Consider the following 21,206-nt stretch of genomic DNA (forward strand, 5'->3'; position numbering starts at 1 on the left):
TGAATCTCCTAAATCAAAAAGTCTGAATATTTCACATCTTGGTGGAATGATACAACTGTCGCTTTCTGTTCCGTGCAGGATTGTTATCGCGATTTTTTCATTACCTACCCAAAAGGAAATACTATTTCTTTCATAATTAATAATGAATTTGTTAATTTTCAGAAAATCTTTACCCAGTATGCCATCGGATGGAATATTAAAATCTTCATTTACTACATGTAAAGTATGTTTAATAGAAAAGTTCGAAAAATTTAAATTTGCTGTAATTTTACCTAAAGTAGAAACTGAATTAGAAGTGACACCGGTAATGTTAATAATGTCGCTTGTATTTAAGGAAATATTTCTGTCTAAACATGATATCTTTATTAAAGAAATGTCCGCTTGAGTGTCTAGTAGGAAAGAACAAAATTTTTGTGACTCGTTAAGTTGTAATTCAATGAAGTCAGAGTAATTTAAATTTAAACAATAGACGCCTATTGGTGAGGGAAGTTCGCTTACTGGCTTAGTTCGTCCTCCCTCAGTGTTCGCTCCTTAGTGGGCTGGCGTTTAAAGCGCGAACGTTTGCGTTTCGACCTCTACCGTTTGAAGATCTTGAAATGTTGCTTCTATTGTTACTATTGTTTGAATTAGGATTTGCATTTGAACGCGTATTATTATTGTTATTATTCTGGTATCTATTTCCATTATAATTCCTATATCTTTGATTATTGTTGCCGTTATAATTACTATTGTATGAAAATGAACTGTTATTATTTCTATAACCAGTATAGCCGCGGTTTGAGTAAAAACCTCGATAACTACCACGTGAATTTCTAAATGTGTTGTTACCACGTGATCGAAAAGCTAGAACCTGACGTTCAGTTACTTCGTTGTTTTGTTCTACAATTAATTTTGCTACCACGTCTTTCGGATCTGTAAATGCCGTTGAGGCTAAAATGGTTTTTACTAAATTTGATTTTGCATTTAGACCACACACGTTAACAGTTTGTTCGACTGCCATTTCATGAGCTTTTGCTTGAGTGATCCCTTCAATAATAAGAGACCTCTAAAGTGAGCCAGCTAAATCTTCAAAATTTTTGGCAAAATCTGTATAATTGTTACCGTTAACGTGCAACGCTGCAATTCTCCCTGCTGCAACTTTCGAGTTGTCTGGTTTGATCCTATTACGTAGAGCTGTTTTAATTTCATTGACTGAAGTTACTTGTGTTGGTATTGCTTCACGGGCTTTACCCTCTAATTTTGATTTTAAGAACGCTATAAAAGTATCAGTTAAATCTGCAGTAGCGAATTGTTCAAGTAATGCAATTTTGTCTATAAAAGAATCAAGTGCTAGGGGATCACCACTGTAGTTTTCTCTAATAGAATTAGCACATGTGTTGATGAAAAATTCTCTTTTCCTCAGGTGTTGCCATGATTTCATCGTTAAGATCTGGAGCTGAATTAGCAGAAGATGAGGCCACGTTTGTACTAATTGGATCGTTAAGATCTGGGTTTACGTTAGAAGAAGGGTTAACTAAGTTTGTACTATTTGGTTCTTTAAGATCTGATTTTAAAGTAGAAGAAGTTAAAGTTAATATTTCACTATTTGCATCGTTAAGATTTAAAAAAATTAGAAGTTAAATTTTTACTGGAAGAATCTTCGAAGCCTGGAAAATCTGCTGACAACGATAATTTATTTTCCTGTTTGGTGACTTTATCGGTCGAAGATGAAGTTAAACTTTCGTAGCTTGAGGCTAATTTATCGGAATCGGATTATGAATCTGAAGTTTTTTGCACTTGCTTACCACTTCTAAGGTTGTACATATGAAATTAATGAAGCAATTGTTTGAATGTTGAATTTATATTTGAAGCTGAAGTGTTTTTGAAAAAAGAAAAAAAATTTGTAAAAAGGGAACTGATTTACAGGTCGCTAAAGAAATTATTAGAAGAACTAATTGAAACTACAGTAAACTTGTATGAAAAATCTATAAAATGAATTGATTTTAAAATGGCTCAAAAGTTTGTAAGTATTAATTGGTAAAAGTCTCAAAATGTAATCACGGACGCACCGCTTTATTCAAAAAAATCTCAATTTGGTTCTTCACGGATCCACCGCTTATATCAAAACAATTTTAGTTGGTTTTTCACGGAACCACCGCATGTATTAAAAAGTTAATCGGTTTTTAACCGAACCACCGCATGTATCAAAAAACAAATTACTTGGTTTTTAATGGAACCACCGCATGTATCAAAAAAAAAATTAATTGGTTTTTCCGAAAACCACCGTAATATCAAAATCCAAAACTTATATGAAATGCGAAATTAATTTTTCCTTTAATTTTTGAAATTTTAAATTTTTGATTTAAATGCGAAAGCACCGAATTTTATAAAAGTTTGATAAATGTTTTAAATACATACATAACTTACTTACTTAATTGGCGCTTAACCGTCTAAACGGTTATGGCCGTCCAACAAGGCGCGCCAGTCGCTCCTTCACTCCGCCAACCGGCGCCAATTGGTCACACCAAGGGAGTTTAAATCGTTTTCCACCTGGTCCTTCCAACGGAGTGGGGGCCGCCCTCTACCTCTGCTTCCATAGGCGGGTTCCGATAGAAACACTTTCTTGGCCGGAGCATCATCTTTCATTCGCATAACATGGCCTAGCCAGCGCAGCCGCTGCGTTTTAATTCGCTGGACTATGTTGATGTCTGCGTATAGCTCGTACAGCTCATCATTAAATCTTCTTCGGTACTCGCCATCGCCAACGCGTAGAGGTCCATAAATCTTTCGAAGAACTTTTCTCTCGAACACTCCCAAAGCCGCTTCATCTGCTGTTGTCATGGTCCATGCTTCTGCCCCATATAGCAGGACGGGTACGATAAGTGACTTGTAGAGTATGATTTTCGTTCGCCGAGAGAGGACTTTACTTTTCAATTGCCTACCTAGTCCAAAGTAGCATTTATTGGCAAGATTGATTCTTCGCTGGATTTCAGTGCTGATGTTGTTGCTAGTGTTGATGCTGGTTCCCAAATAAACGAAGTCTTTTACTATTTCGAAATTATGGCTGCCAACAGTAGCGTGGTTGCCAAGGCGCATATGCGCTGACTCTTTGCTCGATGACAGCAGGTACTTCGTTTTGTCCTCATTCACCATCAAACCCATCTTTACCGCTTTTTTTTCCAGCTTGGAGTAAGCAGAACTAACAGCGCGGGTGTTTAGGCCGATGATATCAATGTCATCAGCATATGCCAGTAATTGCACGCTTTTATAGTATATTGTTCCAGTGCGGTTAAGTTCTGCAGCTAGTATAATTTTCTCCAGCATCAAATTAAAGAAATCGCACGATAGCGGGTCACCCTGTCTGAAACCTCGTTTAGTTTCGAACGGCTCGGAGAGGTCCTTCCCAATTCTGACTGAGCTGATGGTGTTGCTCAACGTCATTTTGCATAGCCGTATAAGTTTTGCGGGGAAACCAAATTCAGACATAGCGGCATATAGGCAGCTCCTTTTCGTGCTGTCGAAGGCGGCTTTAAAGTCGACGAAGAGGTGATGTATGTCGATTCTCTTTTCACGGGTTTTTTCCAAGATTTGGCGCATTGTGAAAATCTGGTCGATGGTAAATACATACATAAAGCGTAAGAAAAACACCCGTAGGCAACATCTTAAATACATATATGTATACTTATTTTTTCTTCTTCTGGTTACTGCTGCTGCTGCGCTGGCAGACCTGAATCGCTGCTGGTGTTGTTGCTGATTTTCGTCTTTGCGTGTTAAAGTTGGTGGTGGTGGAAAATTACGTTGAATTGTGTATGTATATGTTTTTGGGTGCCGTTATGCATGGCGTGGTGCGAGTGCTGTTATGTACAGGCCCGTTGGTTTTTCGGAATTTGTTAAATTTTGAGTAATTTTGTTGAATTTTGATTTAAGAGAATATGTCGTAATTTGTTAGATTTTAATTAGAAAGAAATATGTCGTAATTTGTTAGATTTTAATTTAGAAAGTTGTGTTGTAAGTTTGTTAAATTTTAATGTAGGAAATTATATCGTAGTTTAGTAGAAACTTATTTAGAAAATTGTATTTTGAAGTTTTGTTGAATTTTAGTTAGAAAACCGATGGTAGTTTAGTAAAATTTTATTTTGAAAATTATGTATTGTACTTTTATTGAATTTTATTTAGAAAATTATTAAATTTGTTTTAGGAATCGTAGATTTAATGAATTTGATTTAGAAATTTTTATTAAATTTATTAACTTTATTGATTTTATTAAATTTTGTGTAGAACACCACGCACTTGAATTCGCACACCAAAAAAAATTTCCCACTCACCACTACTGCCGCTTCGCCACGATGCCAAAGTTGAAAAAAAGACCGGGCTCCAACCTCACGGTCGCCATATTGGATATATATATTTGATATATGTCCGACCACATGTGTTGCCTTAAATATAAGATTCAATTTTACCTCCTCGCTGATGATGGTTACCTGGCCGTCTCCTTTGTTACCGTCTTGGAGGGCGCCGCCTCCACACCGTCGCCAATGTATTTTTAGTTACAAAAGAACTGTGCTACCGGTGCGGTAGTCTTCGCCACGCTTTAACTTTATTCTCCCGCAATATAAAGGATAATCATTTTTAATTAAAAAGAACACGTCCGTTCGGCTTAAGTGCACATTTATTATGTGTATTCTTTTTCTGTCAGTGACGTGAGCCGCAGCTGCATTTGACATTCGCGTTGCCAACTGCCCGCGCCTGTCAAACGCAACTAAAGCTGTATGCACATAGAGTATATAATTTTAAACGGATGTGAAAGTTAGTTTATCCTTACATCATCCTTCCTTAAAAAAAAAGAATGAATTTGGCAAATGGATCGATCACATTTCATTTGTCACATTCATCTTTTTATGTTATCAATTGTTTCGAACGAACGAATATTAGGGTGCACCTTCCTTTTTTGTAATTCGTTAGTTCGGACCAATTTTATAGCTAAGTAAACTTTCTTTTAGTATCTAACATTACATTGTTGTTTGTGTTTTTTTTTTTTTTTTTGTCTGTTTTCTTTATATATAATACAGTTTGTTTATGAATTTTCGTTTTCTTAAATTTATATTGGAAAAATAAAGTACATGTTAAAAAATGGTTTTAAATATACACCCCTATTGCGAGTGTCGACTGAGAATAGATAATCGACTATTAAGCGATTATCGATTATCACCCCTATTGCGAATGTCGATCGCTCGCTCATATATCGACTGTGAATACTCTTTTGATCGATTGTCTTTCTACAGCCATTTTGCAGTCGTTGAAGCGTTTAAATGATAGGAAAAAGTGAAAAAATTTAAAAATGGAAGAAAAAAATAAAAAAATTTGAATAAAAGTAAAAAATGTAAACCTAAATTATAAAAAGTGGTTATTTTAATTGCAGGTCAAAAGTTGTAAGCAATAAACGGCAAATCGCAAGACTGGTGCAGCTAATGCAAGAACATCCTGATTTAGGCAAAGGCGTGTGTGGGAAAGCCCAGGGAAAATCAAGATGGGAATTGATAGCGGCTGAGCTCAATATCTTGGGACCACCGATGCGTTCTTGGGAAAAGTGGTTAAAGGTAAACAAATTTGTATATAGCGTCCATAAAGAAAATACTGAACATTCCTTTGTAGGTGTGGACGGACTTGAAAAGTAAAACGAAGAAAAAATGTTCGCAGAACCGAATGGAGTACCAAGCAACTGGTGGAGGCCCAAATAACGTCCATACGTTTTCGGCGATAGAGGAAGCTATTATTAGTTTTTTAAGTATTGACGCCTATATTGATCCCCCTGGCGAAGAAATTGGAATGGGCAATGTGGTGGTCCAATCAAGAGTTGGTGGTAGGTCGACTGAAATTGTTGAAGATGAGCAGGAAAATGAAGTACCTGAAAGAAGCGTATCATGTGAGATCCAGGAAAGAGCTGCACTACAGGCAACTCCAGCAAGAAGGTCGAAAAATATAAGCGAAAAGGAAAAAAGGTTAGCACTGTTGGAGAAGCAGATTGACATTCAAAGTAAACATTTTAAGGCCCTGAAAAGAAATACATTAGGTATTAAGAAAAGTGTTGTAAATATAGAAGGATACATGAGGAGGTTAGTTGCGCTAAATTTTGCGGCTGTAACTTTAAAGCAAGAGAAACTAGAAATTGAAAAAGAAAAGTTTAAACTGTTAAAAGAAGAAATTATTAATAAGAAAAAGCATAGGAGAGATAAATTAAGGTTGAAAGAACAGATTTTGGAGTTGGAGAAGGAGAGAATTACCAAAGCACTAATGTGAATAGTAGTTTTAAGGCAATGTGATATTTTAAATGTAAATAGTAACTTTGAAATAATTTGATTTTTTATGTAGATAGTAGTTTTAAGATACATTTTTTATTCACACCTGAATTTGTGATATTTTTTTACATGAAGTGATATTTTGATTTATGTTAATAAAAAACATGAATTTTTTTTAGTTAGCCTTAGTTAATTTAAAATAAGTGTACTCTGAATTTAAAATGGACTGAATATGAATTTAAATAAAAATTGTTTGTTATCATGTTGTAAAATATTATTTCTAACTGCCCTAGCTTCTTCGTTTGTCACTGAACCACCTTCATATGTTGTGCTATCTTGGAAATCGTCATTCGGGTTTTGATAGTCAGATATTTCTTCATCTGATAATTGAACATTATAAGATAAACAAATGTTGTGAAGAGCTGCCCATACGTTTATTATTTGTGTAGCTTTCTTTGGCTCATAGTGGAGCGCACGAGCCCCTAACAAAAACCTAAATCGATTTTTAAGGACTCCAATAGTACGTTCCACAATATTCCTTCCTTGGGAATGTTTTCTGTTAAACATACATTCTGCTCTTCCATCTTCTGGGTTTCGGTATGGCGTAAGCATATAAGGTTGTAGGGCGTAACCTGCATCGCCTAAATGTTTACATATTTTACAACCATAAAATTATGAAAATAAGTTAAGCATTAAAGACTCCATACACCTCCTTGCTAACGTGAATATATTTCTTTTGTCTAATATATTTTTTGTTACACCGCTTTTTACAACACAAATATCTTTCTAATTGTTATATTCAAAACAATGAATATTCTTATTTTCAAGCTTACACTTAAATTTGTACGTATGCAATGCCATTGCATGTAAAAATCTAATGTTCGTATTACCGCCCCAAATTTCTAGTTGAATCACAGATTTTGTTGAAAATGGAATCTATTGGCTGCAGTGCTTTAACATGCAAAGGGATTTGTTAAATCTATACGACAGCAAATTACCCTGGCTGAGTTTAACACAACATTTTTTTGTGTGTACAACAAGCACATAAAAATGTTCAACTTCTTTTGCAAATATCTCTTGACAAAAGCAACATTTTTTATTTCATATTTCGGATTCGCAATACTGGGTCCAAAACACATATTTTGACACCCCTCCAAATATTTTTTGGCGGGTATTAAGAGCGTAATGCTGTCGTATTCATTTGCTAAGAATTCATATGGAATACTGTGCCTTTGGGTAGACTTCAGAAATCACCACGGACCATTTTCACGTTCACAAATAGGTTTATGGAGTACTTTACATACCTAATATTATATTTCTTTCACCCCTACGGTAGTCATCTTCCAATCGTGGTTTCAATGTGGACATGTTGAAAACGTTTGCATCGTGCGTTGCCCTCGGATACTTGGCATTGACATAGCGGATTCTCATGGCATTATCGCAAACCTATGAAATAACAAAAATTATCAACTCCACGATATTTTCTTTGTAAAATACTTACTATCATTGCATTCAAACTATAATATCCTTTGCGATTATAGTACAAATGCTGAATGTCCTTTTTTGGAGCAACAATTTTGACATGCGTCCCGTCTATGCAACCTATCACGCCTGGTATTCCACTTTTTTCAAAAAAATAAAGCTTTGCTTGACGCTTTTCCCCCTCAGTATATTGAATTGTCACCCAATTTCTGCAAACGTATTCCTCCAAAGCTGGGAATACTTCAGATAAAACTAGGGATACTGTAGATTTGCCGAATCCTATATTAAAGTCATTGCCTACACTCAGCTGGTATGATCCGTGAGCACAGAACCGTAAAGTTGCTACAAGCTTTAAAATTGTTGGGATAGATGTCTTTCTAACACCAGGTTGTAGTTTGGCATCTAGCAATGCCAGTAAATCCGCAAATGCAACTTTCGGTAAACGAAAGTTTTTCAAAAATCTGTATAAATGGGAGTTTTAATAAATTTTTAACTTTAAGACAAATTAAATCCAGATAGTTACATGTGATCTTCCATTTCCAAAGGATTCGACGAATCCCTCAGATTGCGTCTTTCTCTTGCCAGCTCTATTAGCCTTGTATGTGCATCTTCATCTTCCTCACTATCACTTAACCACAGCTCAACACAATCCATTTATAATATTTATTATAAAATATCTAATTTAAATTTATTTTAAAAATGTTTTGTTATTTTGGTTTTATCAAACACGGCAAAATGTAAACAAATGGTAAACAGCTGATTGCAATTCAGCGAGTTTTCTTCTTTCTCGTCTTCTTGCAGCGAGTTATTCACAATGGTACACATTTTTTTCGATCGAGTTACACAATACGAAAATAAAAGACAATCGACTCGGTCGACAAATTTCTATTCTACTGCTGATCGACACTCGCAATAGGGGTGATAGATTTTTGTTCTGCCTTATTGGCTGTACGCATGTTTTTTTTTCTTTTGTACATAAATGAATTTACTGGAATGCATAGACATTATTCTATACATTTATTGTCGTTAACATTACATTGCATTAGTGATTGTTGTTGTTTTTTTTTTTTAATAGTTGTTATGCATTCTTGGCTTTTTAACAATTCTTGCTATTTATGTTAGCAATAAAATATTAGAAAATTTTGGATTTCTACGTTTGTATAAAATGTTACTCTACTTTTATAAGTCGATTTTTGTGTACTTCTTTTTCTTTGTTTTTAACTTCATCGAAAATAGTTACGTTAGGTTCGTTAATTTTAGTTATAATAAACGGACCTTGATAAATATTTTCGTGTTTATGGTGTGGTTCTTTCTGTAAAAGTACTTTATCTCCGGTTTTTACAATTAAAGGTCGTGCCGTTTTATCGTACAGATTTTTACTTTGTAACTTATTTTTATTTACTAGATTTTGTGCCATTTTGTGCGTTTTGTGCATCCTAAACTTAACTTCTTTGGCATAGTTTTCGACATTATAAATTGGGTAAATTTTTTCTTTTGTTAATTCATTAGGCAAAGTTGCCTTTTTCCCAAATACGCAACTCGTAAGGTGAAAATTGATTGTCGAAAACTGTGCTACTCGTAGTATTGTGTGAAAGTAAAGTATTTTAAATAAACATCCCAATCAGAAAAGTATCTTTTAACTATGCACGTAAGTATTCATTAAAAACTATGATTACGTTCAATCGTGCCAACAGTTTCGTGATGGTATGCAGTTGAAAAATTATGTTCAATATTTAGAAGTTTAGTTAATTCTTCAAAAAATTCATTTTTAGATTCTGTACCTAAATCTGATTTTATGGGATTCATTGTGCCGTATTTCAAAATGCACAGCCTTCAAAGATTGCTGAAGCGATTGTTTTTGCCGATTTGTCTTGCACAGCTACTGTTACCAGGTATTTAGTCATGTCGCAAATCATGGTAAGTGCGAACTTGTTACCATATTTGGACTCAGGTAGGGGTCCTATTGTGTCAATTACTAGTATACCGAATGGTTTACAAGGAGTTGGTGTTAAAACAAGTTTTTCTTTTGTTTTAGGTTTAACCTTGTTTAAGAGACAATCTTTACAATTTTTGATATATTTCGATATATCACGAGTCATGTTCTTCCAATAAAATTTTGTTCGGAGTTTTGCGTAGTCTTTTCATTCCGCAATGTCCACCAGAAATTGGATCATTATGGTAAATTTTCATTAGTTTTAATTTTGTATCTTCATCTGTTACTGTCTCCACTGGATCTGTTAAAATAATTTCTAATGATTTTAAAATTTTATTTCCAATATTTTTGAAATTTATAATAGTATAATGTTCGAACAAAATATGGTTTTTAGGCCATTCAATCTGCTTAATTTTGCGTTTACCGGCTTCTGATTCAAGCCTCGAAAGTAATTTCTCTAAAGTCATTATTTCCTTAACAAGCTCAAAACTAAGTAACTCGAGTTTCTAATGTTTAATATACGCAAAAATTCTTAAATTTGTTGTTTTATTATTTTTATCGTACGTAATTTCAGGTCTTATTCGTGGAATCTTTTTTGAAAAATTAAATGAAAATGTCGTAGACATGTAAAGTAACTTGTTTTTCGTCGTTTTTGTCTGTTTTCCTAGGAAGGTTATTGCTGTTTTGCTTTTTTGTCATTGATCTTGTCTGTACTGCTAAAATTTGTTTGTTCGATTCCTTAATCTCATCGATTGTAATGCGCGATAGTGCATCAGCACAAACGTTTGATTTACCCTTTATATATACAATAGTAAAGTTACATTCAGATAGTTCCAGTCTTATTCTTGAAAGTTTTGAAGATGGGTCTTTCATATTGAATAAGTATACTAGAGGCCTATGGTCTGATTTTACAATGAAATGGGTACCATACACATATGGTCGAAATTGCTTTATTGAGAAATAAATAGCTTAGAGTTCCAACTCTATAATTAGTTTTTTCTGCTCTGCCTTATTAAATGCTTTAGAAGCGAAAAAAATTGGTAAATCACTACCTTGCTGTTCTTGACTCAAAATAGCGCCACATCCAGTTGTGGAAGCATCAACGGTAATAATGAATTGTTTAGTAAAATCTGGATATTGCAGTAATTTTGGTGAAAGTAACGCTGCTTTCAAAGATAAAAATGCTCTTTCGCACCCTACGTCCCATATAAATTCAACTCTTTTTCTGCTTAATCGATTTAGAGGCGCTGCCAGAGACGCAAAATTAGGTATAAACCGTCTGTAATAGTTTGCAAACGCGACGAATCGTCGTACTTCGTCTTTGTCAGTCGGTTTTGTGTACTTTTTAATTGTGTTTATTTTAGTCGTCTGGCAACAAACCTTTGGCTGAACATTTGTGACCTAAAAATGTATTTTCCGGTCGTAAAAAGTTGCATTTATTTGGGTTAAGTTTGAGATTGAAAGACCTACAAGTATCAAAAACTTTTGAAAGATTTTTAATGTTGTGTGCTTCACTATAATATCGTCGACATACAAAAATGCGACGTTGGGTGGTATACCCGAAAAAGCTATTGTCATCATTCGTGAGAATGAATTTGGTGCTATATTTAAACCGAATGGAAGCACTTTCCATCTAAATGCGCCGCGGTCAGTGCTGAAAGACGTAATGTCACGAGAGTCAGGATGCAAGGGGATTTGATGAAATCCTGAAAAAAGATCTAATGTGGAAAAATATTTTGCTCTACCGAGATTGTCTAAAATATCGTCAACTCTAGCTAGTGGGAATTTATCAGCAATGAGTTTTTTGTTTACTGCGCGAAAATCTACGCACATACGATAAGCTTTTTGACCATTAGTATCTTTCTTTGGGACTACAATCAAAGGACTATTGTAATTGGAATAACCGGGTTCAATCAAATCGTTGTCTAACAATTTATTTACTTGGCGATTTATTTCTTCGCGTTGAGAGTATGGCAATCTATAGTTTTTAACATATACTGGCTCGTTGTCTGTCAGTCTTAATTTTTGCTAGTAAAAGTTGTTTAAAGTCATTATGTCCGTGTCAAGAGCGAAAATGTCGGCATAATCTATGCAAAGGTCAAGTAATTTGCTTGGAGCATGTTGAGGTATTTGATTTTTTTTTAAATCGAAATTAGTTTTTTCGTACGTTTGTCTTCTGTTTCTGTCTTGTTAATTGTATAAACATTATAATTTGAAAGTTTTTCTGTCCGAATACTTTTTCTCTTCACATACTTTGCATCATCCGTGGTGTTAATGACTTTGATTATTGGGTTACTGGAAATAACAATGCACCTAGCTGTGAAAACACGTTTTTCAATTTCCTGCGAGTCCACGAAAAGTGGCTCGGGTGAATCTCCTAAATCTCCTGAATATTTCACATCTTGGCGGAATGATACAACTGTCGCTTTCTGTTCCGTGCAGGATTGGTATCGCGATTTTTTCATTAACTACCCAAAAGGAAATACTATTTCTTTCATAATTAATAGTGCATTTGTTAATTTTCAGAAAATCTTTACCCAGTATGCCATCGGATGGAATATTAAAGTCTTCATTTACTACATGTAAAGTATGTTTAATAGAAAAGTTCGAAAAATTTAAATTTGCTGTAATTTTACCTAAAGTAGAAACTGGATTAGAAGTGACACCGGTAATGTTAATAATGTCGCTTGTATTTAAGGAAATATTTCTGTCTAAACATGATATCTTTATTAAAGAAATGTCCGCTTGAGTGCCTACTAGGAAAGAACAAAATTTTTGTGACTCGTTAAGTTGTAATTCAATGAAATCAGAGAAATTTAAATTTAAACAATAGACGCCTATTGGTGAGGGAAGTTCGCTTACTGGCTTAGTTCGTCCTCCCTCAGTGTTCGCTCCTGAGTGGCGCTGGCGTTTAAAGCGCGAACGTTTGCGTTTCGACCTCTACCATTTGAAGATCTTGAATTGTTGCTTCTATTGTTACTATTGTTCGAATTAGGATTTGTATTTGAACGCGTATTATTATTGTTATTATTCTGGTATCTATTTCCGTTATAATTCCTATATCTTTGATTATTGTTGCCGCTATAATTACTATTGTATGAAAATGAACTGTTATTATTTCTATAACCAGTATAGCCGCGGTTTGGGTAAAAACCTCGATAACTACCACGTGAATTTCTAAATGTGTTGTTACCACGTGATCGAAAAGCTAGAACCTGACGTTTAGTTACTTCGTTGTTTTGTTCTACAATTAATTTTGCTACCACGTCTTTCGGATCTGTAAATGCCGTTGAGGCTAAAATGGTTTTTACTAAATTTGATTTTGCATTTAGACGACACACGTTAACAGTTTGTTCGACTGCCATTTCATGAGCTTTTGCTTGAGTGATCCCTTCAATAATAAGAGACCTCTCAAGTGAGTCAGCTAAATCTTCAACTTTTTTGGCAAAATCTGTATAATTGTTACCGTTAACGTACAACGCTGCAATTCTCCCTGCTACAACTTTCGAGTTGTCTGGTTTGATCCTATTACGTAGAGCTGTTTTAATTTCATTGACTGAAGTTACTTGTGTTGGTATTGCTTCACGGGCTTTACCCTCTAATTTTGATTTTAAGAACGCTATAAAAGTATCAGTTAAATCTGCAGTAGCGAATTGTTCAAGTAATGCAATTTTGTTTATAAAAGAATCAAGTGCTAGGGGATCACCACTGTAGTTTTCTCTAATAGAATTAGCACATGTGTTGATGAAAAATTCTCTTTTCCTCAGGTGTTGCCATGATTTCATCGTTAAGATCTGGAGCTGAATTAGCAGAAGATGAGGCCACGTTTGTACTAATTGGATCGTTAAGATCTGGGTTTACGTTAGAAGAAGGGTTAACTAAGTTTGTACCATTTGGTTCTTTAAGATCTGATTTTAAAGTAGAAGAAGTTAAAGTTAATATTTCACTATTTGCATCGTTAAGATTTAAAAAAATTAGAAGTTAAATTTTTACTGGAAGAATCTTCGAAGCCTGGAAAATCTGCTGACAACGATAATTTATTTTCCTTTTTGGTGACTTTATCGGTCGAAGATGAAGTTAAACTTTCGTAGCTTGAGGCTGATTTATCGGAATCGGATTATGAATCTGAAGTTTTTTGCACTTGCTTACCACTTCTAAGGTTGTACATATGAAATTAATGAAGCAATTGTTTGAATGTTGAATTTATATTTGAAGCTGAAGTGTTTTTGGAAAAAGAAAAAAATTTGTAAAAAGGGAACTGATTTACAGGTGAATAGTTGCTAAAGAAATTATTAGAAGAATTAATTGAAACTACAGTAAACTTGTATGAAAAATCTATAAATATAATTGATTTTAAAATGGCTCAAAAGTTTGTAGGTATTAATTGGTAAAAGTCTCAAAATGTAATCACGGACGCACGGCTTTATTCAAAAAAATCTCAATTTGGTTCTTCACGGATCCACCGCTTATATCAAAACAATTTTAGTTGGTTTTTCACGGAACCACCGCATGTATTAAAAAGTTAATCGGTTTTTAACCATGGTACAATAACCAGGTAAAAGCATCAGAGTTGCATTTTACATGTTTTTTCATTCGAAGGTGGTCATAAAATGTCAAACTCAATGTCACGCTCAATGGCTAATGAAACAAACGAAAGAAAAAAAGTCATAGTTTAAGTCGCTTAAACAAAGTCCCTTCTACATGTTCGCTTTTTTTTAAGTGACACCGTTGGAGCGAAAGGTCAATACTTCGCACGGAACAGCTGCAGCACACAAACGGATATGCATGAAGTACCACGAATAAGCCGTGAGGGCCACCATTAGTTTACAAAGAGCGAAAATATGCTATACAAATATATACAAGTATATATACTAGTCAACAAAGAGAAAAAAATGCTAAACAATTATACCTACGAAAAGCGGCTCTTATCAGGGCCACAAACAATTTGCGGAGAGAAAATATTGCTACACAATTATGTTTTACATGCTATAGATTTACTTTTGGATTATTTATATCATCCATATGATGACAAGAAAGAAAACTGGAATATAACCGATACTAGAGTTGAAAACGGAAATATTCCAAGCCGAACTTTTACCGTAGCAGGTACCGATACCAGATCCAACCTAAAGCCGAAATTGCTACAAAAGCCTCCTGGCTAGAGCCAGAAGGAAAACCCGGAACCGTAATTGAAGTCAGTACTACAACCGAACTAGTATCCAAAAATTAAACCGAAAGCAAAATCGGTTCCGAACAGAGGAGCCAAAAGAAAAATTGGATCAAAACAACCATGCAATGGCGCTGAACCCGAAAGTTCTGTGGCATAGCGACTCATTTGAAATTTTCAACACACCCGTGCTTTTTTTAATTAAAAAAGATTACATCTAAAGACATGGAGTACATATCCTTCAAAGAAATCTGCACCTCGAATACCGACACGACGAGTTTCCAACGTTAAACGTTATTATGTATATATGTATCTTCGATATTTATTAGGTTACTAAATTACTTAATTTTTACTTTACAAAATTCATGAAATTTTCAAATAAATCAGTACTTATTCATGAACATACTATTAACTCAGCATTTTATATGCAATCTCATCCCAAATTTTCAACATCTCTTGGAGACAGTAACGTTAGCATTCATACATACATGTATTGAAAATAAGGTCCACTACAAAAAACATTTAGCAATAGCATTTCCCAATATAATTGTAATACTACAAAATAACGACCTTAGGCAGATAAAGTAGGAACAATATAATTCCTAAAAAGTTGTATCTCACTTCACATTAAACTGCTTTGGAATATAAATACATACACTAAAAGATACATACAATACAAAACGGTCCCATATTTATATATCATAAACAAAATTAATGTTGCGACCATTGGATATTTTTCAAATCAATTTGTTCTAGCACCATCTTCCATAATGGAGACATTTCACGTAAACGTTCGGCATGTTTGATGCAGGTATCGGTAATATAATCAACCTCTTCAATGGTAGTAAAACAACCAATACCAAATCTATAAAAATTTAACAATAAATTACTTTCAAATTAACCAAACAATTCAGTACGGTAAACTCGTATACCTTATTGAACTATGTGCCAAATCCTCATCAGTTCCAATCGCACGTAGGTTCCAGTGATGCAGAAGTACATGCTGAGGCACTAAATTTATTAAACCACTATACCTTTGCTCTGGATCACCATTAGATATACCATGTGATAATCTTGAAGTGATGCGATCATATAAACGTTTCGACAGAAAATCTTCTTATCATATTCCATTTCTTTGAGTGCAAGATAACATGCAGCTCCAAATCCAATAACAATAATCCGAAGGCGGAAAAGAAAAATTTTAGCTCGTTCAAAAGATATTCCCAAAAAATCGAAAAATGTCCCCGGAGTGTTTCGAGACCGGGGTGGGACCCATAGTATTTTTGCGCTGGCGGCCTTCGGCCGCGCTTATAAAAAATTAACCTGGGTGGGTCCAACACCGGTTTGGAGACCAAAACTTTATCTGCGCAAAACACTTATGTCCACAATTTTTTTTGTGGGTACGAAATATCATCAACATTACAACGCGCACATGAAAATTTTCAATTGAAAATTTTCAACTTCTTTAGCAAATATCTCTTGTCCAACACAAAATAATTTACCTCCGCCTTCTGATTATTGTTGTCGACGTCAATGCGCGTCTTTTAACACCTCTCTCGATATTTATGGACGCATATTATCAGTGTCATGCTGTCGTATAGAATTACCAAGAGTTGATGCGCTGGAAACGTTGAAGAAGTGATTCATATATATGTAAATAAATAATAACAATAAATTAAATATGTATCATTTAAAAATCAGCTAATTACCTTTATTTTCCATTAAAAGTGCCTTTTTCCTCCAGCTTCATCAGCAAACCACCTTTTTTCTTTTTTGTGTTGGCTTTGTTGAAGAAAATTACATGTGAGATTTTTCTTCTTCCATCACTTTTGACAGAAGAAACTGAAAGAACGATTGACACTTTATGTACAATCGGCAACAACAAAATACACGGGAGGGTTGCATTTTCGCTAATGCTTCTACCTGGTAATTGTACCATGGTTTTTAACGGAGCCACCACATGTATCAAAAAAAAATTACTTGGTTTTTAATGGAACCACCGCATGTATCAAAAAAAAATTAATTGGTTTTTCCGAAAACCACCGTAATATCAAAATCCAAAATTTATATGAAATGCGAAATTAATTTTTCCTTTAATTTTTGAAATTTTAAATTTTTGATTTAAATGCGAAAACACCGAATTTTATAAAAGTTTTATAAATGTTTTAAATACATACATAAAGCGTAAGAAAAACACTCGTAGGCAACATCATTATATTTAAACCGAATGGAAGCACTTTCCATCTAAATGCGCCGCGGTCAGTGCTGAAAGACGTAATGTCACGAGAGTCAGGATGCAAGGGGATTTGATGAAATCCTGAAAAAAGATCTAATGTGGAAAAATATTTTGCTCTACCGAGATTGTCTAAAATATCGTCAACTCTAGCTAGTGGGAATTTATCAGCAATGAGTTTTTTGTTTACTGCGCGAAAATCTACGCACATACGATAAGCTTTTTGACCATTAGTATCTTTCTTTGGGACTACAATCAAAGGACTATTGTAATTGGAATAACCGGGTTCAATTAAATCGTTGTCTAACAATTTATTTACTTGGCGATTTATTTCTTCGCGTTGAGAGTATGGCAATCCATAATTTTTAACATATACTGGCTCGTTGTCTGTCAGTCTTAATTTTTGCTAGTAAAAGTTGTTTAAAGTCATTTTGTCCGTGTCAAGAGCGAAAATGTCGGCATAATCTATGTAAAGGTCAAGTAATTTGCTTGGAGCATGTTGAGGTATTTGATTTTTTTAGATCGAAATTAGTTTTTTCGTACGTTTGTCTTCTGTTTCTGTCTTGTTAATTGTATAAACATTATAATTTGAAAGTTTTTCTGTCCGAATACTTTTTTCTTCACATACTTTGCATCATCCGTGGTGTTAATGACTTTGATTATTGGGTTACTGGAAATAACAATGCACCTAGCTGTGAAAACACCTTTTTCAATTTCCTGCGAGTCCACGAAAAGTGGCTCGGGTGAATCTCCTAAATCAAAAAGTCTGAATATTTCACATCTTGGCGGAATGATACAACTGTCGCTTTCTGTTCCGTGCAGGATTGGTATCGCGATTTTTTCATTACCTACCCAAAAGGAAATACTATTTCTTTCATAATTAATAATGCATTTGTTAATTTTCAGAAAATCTTTACCCAGTATGCCATCGGATGGAATATTAAAATCTTCATTTACTACATGTAAAGTATGTTGAATAGAAAAGTTCGAAAAATTTAAATTTGCTGTAATTTTACCTAAAGTAGAAACTGAATTAGAAGTGACACCGGTAATGTTAATAATGTCGCTTGTATTTAAGGAAATATTTCTGTCTAAACATGATATCTTTATTAAAGAAATGTCCGCTTGAGTGTCTACTAGGAAAGAACAAAATTTTTGTGACTCGTTAAGTTGTAATTCAATGAAATCAGAGTAATTTAAATTTAAACAACAGACGCCTATTGGTGAGGGAAGTTCGCTTACTGGCTTAGTTCGTCCTCCCTCAGTGTTCGCTCCTGAGTGGCGCTGGCGTTTAAAGCGCGAACGTTTGTGTTTCGACCTCTACCGTTTGAAGATCTTGAATTGTTGCTTCTATTGTTTGAATTAGGATTTGCATTTGAACGCGTATTATTATTGTTATTATTCTGGTATCTATTTCCGTTATAATTCCTATATCTTTGATTATTGTTGCCGTTATAATTACTATTGTATGAAAATGAACTGTTATTATTTCTATAACCAGTATAGCCGCGGTTTGGGTAAAAACCTCGATAACTACCACGTGAATTTCTAAATGTGTTGTTACCACGTGATCGAAAAGCTAGAACCTGACGTTCAGTTACTTCGTTGTTTTGTTCTACAATTAATTTTGCTACCACGTATTTCGGATCTGTAAATGCCGTTGAGGCTAAAATGGTTTTTACTAAATTTGATTTTGCATTTAGACGACACGTTAACAGTTTGTTCGACTGCCATTTCATGAGCTTTTGCTTGAGTGATCCCTTCAATAACACTGGACCACGAATTTCAACTTTTTTTCTTTACCAGAAACGCCGTTATGAAATTCGTATGTAAAATCACCCCCTGATTTCGAAAATTGAGTTCATTTTTGATTCTATGGTACCGTTTTTGAGATATTTTCAATTAACCGTTATTCGAAAAAACCAAAAAGATGGCTCCCTTTAATTACGCATATCTCAGGAACGGGTCAAGCAATTGCAATGCATCATACATTGTTTTTTGCTCAACCATATAGTTTGCGAGATATTAGCTCATCATTTCAGATTTTTGTTTTTTTTTATGAAAAAATGTGAAAAAAATTACTTTTTGCGAGGGCAGCATTCCAAAACCACAACTTGTTTTCCAAATATTTTTTATTTACGTAAAGCTCTGTTTAATTAGAAAAAAGATAAGCTATCATCGAAGAAAATCGATGCAAAACTACGTAAGTTATAAGCGATCAAATAAAAATACCCAGGTTGCGCAACTTCAATGTATGTATACATACATATATTAAAGGTATAAAGTGCAAATGGGATATTATCCGGATAAACGAATAACACCATAACAATGATAATACTTTTTCTTTAAATAAATCAAATAGTACTTTTAATACTCGAATTGTTTTATAGTAGGTAGAGTGGTTGCATCGAAAGGAAGAGTGGTTGGGTTCGAAAGCTGCTGTAGGCATGTAGTTATAAACATGTATTTCCGTCACTTATGGGTAAGTATGCAGGTAGATTTTCAAAATTATAAGACACAGAAAATTTTTAAAGCCTACATCTAAAGCAGGTAGTATTTTCTTTTCCCGGCTTCGTATAAAAAGGAACCTTTCTGTCTAGGTAAGATTTGATTTTTTAAATTTTATTCTTGTTCCGAGTATAAATATGAGTTAATGCGCCTTGAAACTTCATAACATCTGCAAGGCTCGCCGAAGATAGTTCAGTTCATAAGTCAAATTTCAAAACCGTGATTTATTAAAATAAATAAAATGAGTAAAAGGTAGCGAGAATTTGTTTGTAGTAACGATCCAGATATGTTCTGTTTCATGTGTGGCCAATATACTATCATAAGGCGACGACGAGTGTTCTCAGATCATATCAAAACTTTATACTCCAAGTATTTTGGCATTGAGCCTAAAAATGCTGAAAAACCATGGACACCGAACACTTTGTGTACATCGTGTCGAGTAGAATTGATTCAGTCGGAATCCGGACAACAAATAAAATTTGATACACCAATGATATGGAGAGAACCTACTTGGTATTCAATAGAGTGTTATATTTGTCAAACAAGAGTACTTGGCGTTGGAAGATCAAGAAGAGTAACCTACAGTGACATTACCAGTACTATATTCAACGGCAGTTGCGGATCCAGTTCCATTGTCAACAGTAACATCTGAGTGCGGGGAATCAATGAATTTCGCATGGGAAAGGAGAGAAACGTTCTATCACAATCACAACTTAATGATTGGCTAAGAGATTTGGAACTATCCAAGGAAAAGGCCGAGATCCACACTTCTCGTATGCAACAATTTAAATTTGTATCATCCGATGTTAAGGTGATATATTGTAGAACTCGTCACGAACCATTTTCCAAACACTATACCAAGAAAGACAGTATATGCTACTGCAACGACATTCCTGGTTTATTCAAAGAGTTTGGTCAAACATATGATTCAAAAGAGTGGCGATTGTTCATAGACAGCAATAAACTGAGTATAAAGGCTGTATTATTGCATATTGGTAACAAAAAGCCTTCTATCCTGCTAGCACATGCAGTAAATACAAAGGAAACCTACGAGGAAATGCAAAAACTACTCAAATTTATCAAATATGAAGAGCATGATTGGAAAATATGTTCTGATCTCAAAGTCGTTGCAATGCTATGCGGTCTACAAAGTGGCTATACCAAGCACTGCTGCTTCCTCTGCAAGTGGGATAGCCGAGCTCGTAAGGACCACTACGTCAGCAAGGATTGGCCGGAAAGAGTCGAGTTTACCGTTGGTGTGGATAACATCAAATACACCCCTCTTGTCAAGAAAGAGGAAATCATACTTCCACCCTTACACATCAAGCTCGGTCTCATTAAAAACTTTGTTAAGGCTTTGGACAAAGAAGGCGAAGCATTCGACTATTTGAAAACAATTTTTCCAGATATTTCTCAAGCCAAGATAAAGGAAGGTATTTTTGTCGGACCACAAATAAAAAAGTTGATCAACAATAATCAATTCAAAGGACTACTCTCATCAGTTGAGGCAGGAGCGTGGGAATCCTTTGAAAACGTCGGTGCTTCTTTTCTCGGTAGATACAAAAGCCCTAACTACGAGCAGATAGTGAACGACTTAATCAATAATTA

The 21,206-nt window shown here is 34.5% G+C and overlaps 1 protein-coding gene and 1 long non-coding RNA gene across 2 annotated transcripts in view; both read right to left on the reverse strand.

The window, feature by feature from the left end:
* LOC137248414 (uncharacterized) overlaps positions 1-21,206 on the reverse strand; it is a 107,777-nt gene that overhangs the window by 24,825 nt on the left and 61,746 nt on the right. The gene's annotated exons all lie outside the window — the stretch shown is intronic.
* Positions 15,299-16,679, reverse strand: LOC137249179 (uncharacterized). Its single transcript, XR_010952272.1, has 3 exons — positions 16,567-16,679; positions 15,790-16,478; positions 15,299-15,722 (listed from the first exon to the last, which is right to left on the reverse strand). It is a non-coding gene; the product is annotated as an uncharacterized lncRNA (long non-coding RNA).

Source organism: Eurosta solidaginis, chromosome 4, assembly GCF_040869045.1.
Source record: "Eurosta solidaginis isolate ZX-2024a chromosome 4, ASM4086904v1, whole genome shotgun sequence".
NCBI classification, from domain to species: domain Eukaryota; kingdom Metazoa; phylum Arthropoda; class Insecta; order Diptera; family Tephritidae; genus Eurosta; species Eurosta solidaginis.